This window comes from Staurois parvus, unplaced genomic scaffold (genome assembly GCF_062004578.1).
Source record: "Staurois parvus isolate SC_StPar_1 unplaced genomic scaffold, SC_StPar_1.0 ptg000232l, whole genome shotgun sequence".
Lineage (NCBI taxonomy): Eukaryota > Metazoa > Chordata > Amphibia > Anura > Ranidae > Staurois > Staurois parvus.
The window spans coordinates 4,278,246-4,287,693 of record NW_028318028.1 but is presented as its reverse complement, the minus strand read 5'-3'; positions in this window follow the sequence as shown (position 1 = coordinate 4,287,693).

The window sequence follows — 9,448 nt, the reverse complement described above, 5'->3', positions numbered from 1 at the left end:
TAAGCTTTATTCACTTTTTTCAACACACTGCTATTATTTTGAACACAACTGTATATACTGGAATTTTTATTTATTTTTTATACTAGTAATGACGGCAATTGGCGACTTATAGCATGTCGGGCAATCTGAAACTAGCTGATGCTGGTTGGGGTGGTCACTAACTGACTAATTGACACTGACATCAATAGTGACAGTAATACAGTGATCACTGCTAATACTATACACTGTCACTGTACTAATGACACTGGCTGGCAAGGAGTTAACATTTAGGAGCAATCAAGGGGTTAAATGTGTGCTTAGTAATGTGTAATGTGTGTGATATGTGCCGCTTTTACTAAGCAATCTTGTTGTTTTTTTGCCTTGCTTTGCAAGGAACAAAAATACAGCAAGATCGCTTGTCAGTGTAGAGAGCTCTGTGTTGTTTACCAACAAAGTGCTCTCTTCCGTGAGTCACTGAGCCAATCAGCAGGTCCCAGCGATCAATTATTGGCTGGGACCAGCTAATTGGCTTGTGCTGTAACAAATCACAGCACATCCGGAACCACTGATCACGTACCAGATACGTGATCCAACACAGAGCAGCCACCTTGCAGGAAGCGGTTAAATGAGGATCCCTATTGCACATATACTAGCAATGTCAGCATATCAAACCATACTGGCAGTCAGTCCACCACTTGCTACAGCATTTATTTGATCTGACTTTCACCCTCAAGCTATTCCTGCTAGGCCTGCTCCCTCCAACCCTCTCCAAATCCACAAAAAAATTAGCCCACAACATTCTTAGTGCAGCACGATGCTTGGTGGCACTGCATTGAGATCCTCCATCTTCTGCTGAACCTTGTGCTAGAATCAAAGACATGGAACTTATGAAGACTCTTAACACACTCCTAAATAACATTTTAGATAAGCAAAACAAGGTTTGGGAGCTTTAGCACGTCAAGGAAGACCCGCCATAGTTGGATCCTTTGGTTATGCTTCTGTTCCTTTCCCCTAGTAGGCATCTAGTGGTCCAGAGAGACTTGCACACGCTTCTCTTTTTTTTTTACACTCTTTTCTTCTCCTACTTTTCTCTAGTTTAGTTCTGTTTACTTTGTGACACATTCTCTGCCGATTGAAATCTTATGTTAGGAGCGATGTAAGCATGGTATGCAAATATATCTATATGGTCCTCCCGCGCTCTTGACCCCCAAAATAAATAGCGAGAAGCTGCTAACTCCTTATTATATACCACATGGGAAAATGTAAAAATAAAAGGCTAATTGGTGCTGCGCTAGCTCGAAGTATAATAAAAACATATAGGATAATATAATCTCCTTAAAGAAGTTCCCCTCTCAATGTACTAATTCTTAAATATAAACTCATTCATAAATAAAAATAAATTGATTATATAAACCAAATCAGAAATTATCACCAGATCTCAATATAGAATAGAATAGACATAAAACATCCGAAAACATGGATAATAAAGTGAAAACACCCAAAGAAAAAAGGCGTAACCTAGGTACACCACTAATAATAAATAGGTGACTATGGGTGAAAATATAAACTACTTAATAATAGACCATCCAATAGACTACTTAAATTAATAGACCGTGCCAACATGAAATGTGATATGATCCATGAAATGGGATCTCAAAAGAACAGTGCTTATTGTAATGTGAAAAATAAGCCACAGGACTTGTGCACTGCAACTAGAACTGCTGCTAAAGAAGATGATCAAAAAACATATGGATTATCAGTGAAAATAGTGACAAATAGTTGGGAGTGAAAAAACAAAAGCAGTGACCCCCCCCCCCCCCTACAGCGGGGATTTGTAAATAAATAATAGACTAAGTGACAGACTATATGGACTAAAAATAGCCCCCAAAATATATGAATGACCCAACAAATAATAAATCACATAAACTCTATATAGTCCAGCCAATAACTCGAAGTCCGATGCACCATAACCGGTGAAGGTGTTTTGTAGTTCTAAATGGTGCTAGTGTTTAAAGGTGTATGCACACAAAAGGAGGAGATCCGAAACTAGGCGAAATGCCCCCTCACCTCCATGGAGTGACCCTACAGGGCCAAAAAGCTTTTCTCACACAATATCGCACCAACCAGGAACCAGGACCCACATCAGAAGGTATCAGGTACAGAGATGGATAAATCCCTCTCACTGGTGCATACTGGCACAGCAGGAACCCTCTCCAGAGCAGTACAAAAAAGGATCAGCCAATTCACATGCAGCCAGAAGAAATAAAGAAAGATGCTCCCATAGTATAATACCGTAGTTATTTATTTAAAAGAAGTAAAACCGAATGCCCACTCACATGTATTAAGGCTTTATATAAGCATAGAGAGCCACATGTTGTGGGTGTACTTGCATGGATGTTTGCACGTCCGTTTGGGACGTGGTGATACAATTTCTGGTGTGGCTTAATACATTACATTTTTTGTAATTTTATGGTGTTATTAAATGTCATTTACAGTATGTCATTTGCTTGCTTTTTTGAAAGCTGCACAGTGCTTGCTCTCCCTGCCTATCCTTCAATCCTGTGCTCAGCCGCTGCTGGCATAACCAGAGAGAGCACGGACTGAACTTCTGTGGTATTTGAAACAGTTAACGCTGGCCATAGATGGATCAAAATTCGGCCAATTCAGCAGGGATCGGATGAATTTTGAAAAATATATGGCCATTCCCATTTAAGACGAATCGATCTAATGGTTGACAATCTCAAATGGGACTGTTGGTAAACTTTAATTTGATCATCGATGCAGCCAACTGGCTGCAGCACTGATGAGTGCATTCTGACAGTGGAGAAGTCCCAGCTGTCAGAATACATGTGACGTCATTGTGCACTGAGACAAGGTGGCCATCTTGTCAGTTGGAAACAACATATGGGTATTTGGATATGGCGTGTGGATATGGTGGATATGGCTTCACGGCATGTGATGTCATCGCGCAGCAGGATGTAGCAGCCATCTTGCCGGTTGGAAACAACATATGGGAATTTGGATATGCTTGTTTTATTTTTATTAATGAGAGTGCAATACTTTGAATAAATACTGGTTTCTGGTTTTACTACACTGAAATGGCCTTTTTCTCTTTTGATTGATATTTCTGGGGAGTAATTTGGATCTTGCTCTCATCGACTGGAATGTGAGAGGTAAAGATAATCTCACCAGGGCTGAGCGCCGTGCACTCAATGAACTTAAAAGTTCCTCGGATCTAATCATTAAGCCAAGCGACAAAGGGGGCAATGTAGTTTTGATGACGGCTAGTAATTACGAGCGTGAAATTCGGCGACAACTTATGGACGAATCCACCTATGTGAAATTGGATTTCAACCCTCTTCCGAAATTAGTAGTTTCATTAAATAGGAAATTTACTTTGGCGTGTGAAGCAGGGCTTACAGTATATCCACCAAGGAATGTAAATATCTACAAGTTGAGGATTACAATATCCCCACTATATATATTATTCCAAAAGTCAATAAAAAACTTGTTGATCCTCCTGGACGACCTATTATTTCAGCTATAGGAGGCCCTTTGGAACGTATTGGCAAATACCTTGATGCCCTAATCAAGGGGATGGTATTTAAGCTTCCATCTTACATACAGGACACTCGTGATGTTTTATTTAAAACATCTCAGATCATAGTACCTCCCGATACCCTACTAGTTAGTATCGATGGGAATCGCTTTATACATCAATCCCTCATGCCTGGGGCATCAATGCGGTGGCCTACTTTCTTGATCAATCGTACCCTTCCATGGGTGCCCAGAACGAATTTCTGATTGAATTGCTGGAGTTGGCCTTGCATTTTAATTTTTTCCAGTTTCTGGGTGTTTCCTACCATCAGGTGCGAGATACGTCTATGAGTGCTCCTTGGGCCCCCGGTCTATGCGTGCCTGCACCTTGGATGGTGGGAAGAACAAGTGGTTTACCAGTCTAAATTATATCACAGTCATGTATTAATGTGGTTAAGTTATATTGATGACGTGCTGTTACTATGGACAGGTAGTATACCTGACCTTCATTTGTTTTTGGCTGAGTTAAACCAAAATGACAGAAATATTAAACTAACATATGCTTTTGATGAATATCAGATCTCATTTTTGGACTTGTCAATTTCTGTCAAGGCCAGCCAATTATCCACTAAAACTTTCCGCAAGGAAACGGCGGCCAATACTCTATTTCTGGCATCAAGTCATCATCCCCAATCACTTATTAGAGGAATACCCACGGGCCAGTTCCTTAGGCTTCGCCGCAATTGCACAGACCAGGGAGACTACATAGATGAGGCCCAGGATCTCTACTGTAGATTCTGTGAGAGGGGTTACTCCCATGGGAATGTTAGGAAATCTCGTCTTAAAGCATCCAAACGTAATCGTAATGAGCTTTTGACCATCCCTGAAGCTAAACCTTCTGTCCATGAATCCGCTCTTGTACGGATCATTGCAAGGTTTGATACTCAATGGGGGACAGTACGCATGATACTCACCAAGCACTGGCACATACTCACCCAAACACCAGGGCTGTCTTCCATTGTAGGATCTCGGCCCCTTATGGTGGCTAAACATGACAAACATTTGTGGGATAATCTTGTGCATTCTGAGTTCGTGCGTACTACCCCCAGGACCTGGCTTACTTCACTGGCTCCCCTTAAGGTAATGCATCCCTGCAGTCATTGCTCTATTTGCAAGTTCATCAACCGCACGGATACATTCTGGGATGCCACTGGTGCCAATTCTTTTTGCATCAAACATTTTGTTAATTGTGCAACGACGCGAGTGATCTATATGCTGTCATGCCCCTGCAATAAAAAATATGTAGAAAAAACTAAACGCTCATTAAAAGTTTGTATAGGGGAACACATCAGTAGCATCTGTAATCACCATGGCCGGACCCCAGTGGCAGAGCACTTTGCACAGATGCATCAATCTTCCCCGCAGGGTCTGCGCGTCAAAGCTATGTATGCTTTAAAACTCTCCTCTAGGCAGGGTGATTTTGACACCATTCTGTTACGCAAAGAAAAGGAATGGATTTTTAAATTGGGATCTATGGCACCCACTGGTCTCAACAATGTTAAGCCTTCAGGTGTTCTTGGATCCCTAGTTAGGCCTCGCCATATATTCTGAATTTGGACTTTTTTTTTTTTTTGCATTATTTAATTATTTCTATTTTTTTGAATATTTAATTTTTAATTGATTTATTTTTTTGTTTTTTTGATTGATTTATGATGTCCCCACTGTGTGCATTTTCTATAAAATATATATATCTATATGGGCATTTATATACCCTTATATCCTGTCTGTCAGGGCTTTAGGTATGTATGACTATGTTGATGTCCCATCTTTTAATGTATTATAATCTATCTTTGGAAGTTTCTTTCTTGAAATGGCAATGGTCTTCCTTCTTTTCAGCCTGTGATTGATTTTTGATTGAGCACACTCATTACAATATTTGAAATTGAGGCTCTGCTTCTTTTTTTCTTTTTTTTTTGTTGTTTTTCTATACCTACCTTTATCACCTCATTATTCTACTTACTAACTAACCTTCTCTCTACCTGATCTCTAGCTCCCACCTATACCCTACTCCTATCTTCGTTTTCGTAGCATAACCGAGACAGAACGCTGTTCTTCAAACAGACGTACTACGCCCCATATCACTCACACATCCAATTCTTAGACTCGTGAAACAGATCCAAAGCTTTAGCATGTGCTGTTCATATTCTTTATCATACACTTCACACTCCCATGATAGAAAATACTGCTCAAAGGTCAAAAGACAATATATCTCTGTGTGCATTTCGTATATGCTGTACACTTCCTGGATTATAACATTATGTTGACACAATGTTTTACAACATTATGTTTTGTATTGCCTGTTATGCTTTGACCCGTCTGCGACACGGGAAGCACCATACAGTGATATGTCCGACCTTGGATTCACGTCTGTACATGTATTCTTATGACTGCTTTCTTCTAATAAAAATCTTTTTTGGAAAAAAAAAAGACTCCAAAAATATGGCTGCCCTTAATCTGAAGAAGCCCACGTGACTCGGTGGGCGAAACGCGTTACGTCACTTCCGGGTGACGCCGGTGCCTGCGCAGTCCCGACTGCCCGGCACACACCATGGTGGGCAAACTTCCCTGCACATATTCTCTGCATCTCATCTGGTCTACCATGCTACCCACCACAGGTTAACATCCAGCCGCTCAGCCGCATGCTCTGCAAAGCCTTCAATATCCTGTCACTCTGCCGCATACTCTGCAAATCTCTCCACACTATTCATGACCTGTCTCGCACCGCTGCATGCTCTGCACTAACGCCAACTAATTTGGGGACACTAACCTGGGCTACATTGCTGAAGACCCCTGCAAGCCTTTATATGGTACCGAAAGGTCAGCTCATACCACTGTACATCCCAGATCAGAGCTTGGCAAGTGGCAGGTTTGGAATTATCTCTCCACAATTACATATATACAAGTATGTTTTTGGACTATCTGCAGGTCATAAATAATCTATTACATGTGTGGCATGACTGTAGGAGGGCAATATCTATTATGCATGAGGGCTGAAGATGGTGAGATCAGTGTTTTCATCTAATAACCAAATGATCGTTGAATCCAGCTTTATATCATGTGTATTTAACATTGTCTGGTTTCCAGAAACGGCCGTGTGTGAAATCAAACTGGCGTGAATTCTATCATTGATACTGCATTTATTGATACAATTAGAACACTTACTATACCCTGCATCCCCTGTTTGAGTTTTGCTATGGGGGTGAATATCCTGACCGGTTTCCATTCCATTATACCTACATGAGCTCATGTACAACTATATTTTCGGTTAAGTGTCATCATTCAGTTCTTCACTATAAATAATTTATATATGGCTCCATTGAGAATTATTCTATTCATGTTTCCATCATGGACACATTCATTCTATTTGTCTTCTTCCTGTTGCTTTAATTATGATTGTTTATTAATCATCCTTTTTTCATAAGGTAGATATACAGGATACAGTTGCATTTAGCTTTATTTGTGTCCTTCATCACTATATGTAACTATTTCTCATGGTCTTTCCTTTCTTTCCTTATATTACATTTTTATAGTACATGAACTTCATCTTCCTCATAGGCCTTGCATCTACACCGGGGTGTCGGGACTCTCTTGCGCATGGCGTCATTCCGGATGACCACGTCATTTCCATCCTTTATGTGTCTCTGTTGGTGGCGGCAAGGTCTTCTTCTTTTTTCCAATTTTGTTTTTTTTATACCTGCTTATTATGCTGCAATAAATATTTAGTGGTTTTTCATTAAGCCGCTGTTTGTCCTCTGTTGGACCTTCTTGACCTAGGGGCCTCTTTTCCCTTGGTCTTTTCTTTCCTTTTCATATGCCGTTTTAGGTCCTGAGGACACCACATAGCTATTTTTTTTGTGAGTCGGCTATATTTATAATTGGGGCTATTTTCATTTTCATTTTGAAAACCCCCCCTTTTTGATCCCTATTTATTCTTAAACCAAGAGTATCCTGGTTTTTATTCTAATTCATGAGTAATTTTGTCCATCTGATCGGATCGATCCTTAAGCTAAAAGAGAATATTACATATGGAATGAAGCTGGTGGACAGTCCATTCCTGGAGTTCTTATTGTTGCTTACGGATTTATACTGCGCTTGACCATTCCTTTTAGGGGGTCTGACTTTTATGGTAGAGGAAGTGTGATCGATATGAAGGTGAAGAGTCTTTTCTCTTCTGTAAATTGCTCCTTCATGCACAATCAGCTACTGATCGTCCTAAAAAGACTCTGACTTTTGAGCACTTTTCCATCTGCTTTACATTTATTATATGTTTGGAGAGATTTTTATCTCCTTTTCATTATTTTTGTCTAACCTTTTAGAGGGTCTTTTGTTATCATTAGAGTTGCACTATTTTGATATTTTTGTGATTTATAGTTCCCTGCAAGATTGTGCTAGCTGCTCTTAGCGAGATCTGGTATCTTTTAAACCCAAGCATGATTAATATTTTTGGTTTTATTAGTAAGTGATAAATACCAGCAGAGCCCATTGCTGCCCATGAAAGATTTCATTTGCCACCTACCTTAAAAGTAAAGTTGGCCATACATGGATTGATATACAGCTGATTGAGCAGCTTTCGATACATGTGTGGTCACAGCAGTTGAATAGCAGTTGATCTATAGATCACTTTCTGTTCAACTGCCCTGTCAGATAAAAGCTGCTTGATCAACACTCCAGGCATTAGACTGCAGTGTTGATCTGTATATTCTGATAGCAGGGAAGTGTCCCTCTTTTTGATCTGCTGTATTGACCTTGTGTTAAGATGGAATCATATAGTGAGAGAGCTCAGTACCTGACAGACGCCATAGAAGTAGGTCCCCTACAGTCCTGGGAGAGTAAGTCTCAGGAAGGTAAAAAGAAACACATAAACCCAAGGCCAAAGGGCAGAAGAGGTGGTAAAGAGACCAAGGAAACCCCACGATACAGGAAGAAGTGCTTATGGAAGCCCACCTGGAAAAAGATGTGGGCAGAAAACTAAAGTCAAACAGGTTAAGACTCCTGTTCATGATAGCTGGCACAAAGGTACCAGAGTGAAGGCTTTCTCTGGTTTCTGCAGCTCTGGATCAAAACATTCAATCCTGTGTCCAGGTTTTGCTAGACAACTGCAATCTGGAGTACACAGCTGTGAGCTGTTGTTATATAGTCTGGTCTGAGAATAGCTCAGAGCTCCCAGTTGGGGAGACAGAAGGTCTTACTGAGGTGTCAGAGGACTCAGCTGGAAGCCAAGAGACAGAGGTCTTGGTTCCACAAGTCAGGTCAGCCTCTATCACGGTATTAGGAGAACCCCATCCATAGACCAGAGGTGGGTCTTACAGCAAGGTGCTGTGTCTAAAGGCTAAAGAGCCAAGTATCTAGGAGAGGTACTGCAAGTGAAGCTGAGTGAGCTTATGAGCCAGGTGGCTTGGCATTTTCCAATGTATGAAATTCTGTTCAAGCTTGAGAAGATCCCCTGCGCGGGAAATCATTCATTTGTCAACTGTTGCCACATTTTAAATAAACGTGGGCTCTATGGTTGCTGACCATCCTCATGTGTCACCTAACTGAGGTGGTTTGAAGACACGGATGTTGAGTGCACTACTGGTTTTTATTGTTTTTCTTTGTTTTGATTGTGTTGTGTTGAGGCTGGGCATGCCCAGAGGCTCTGTTTTTGTACCCTTTTTTCTGCGAAAATCAATTTAAAAAGATTTTAAAAAAAATAAATAAGTGGGTTACCAAGCCCTTCAAAATAGTTCCCGTCTGCCATGGACTCACTAATACATCTACCACAAGAGCGAACTACCCCATGTCACATATGATGGAAGATGGCGTGTGCAAACTGATGGTGGAATCCAGGTCTTCGCTCCAATGTTGACTCCATGTCAGGAACTGTTGGCTGTGT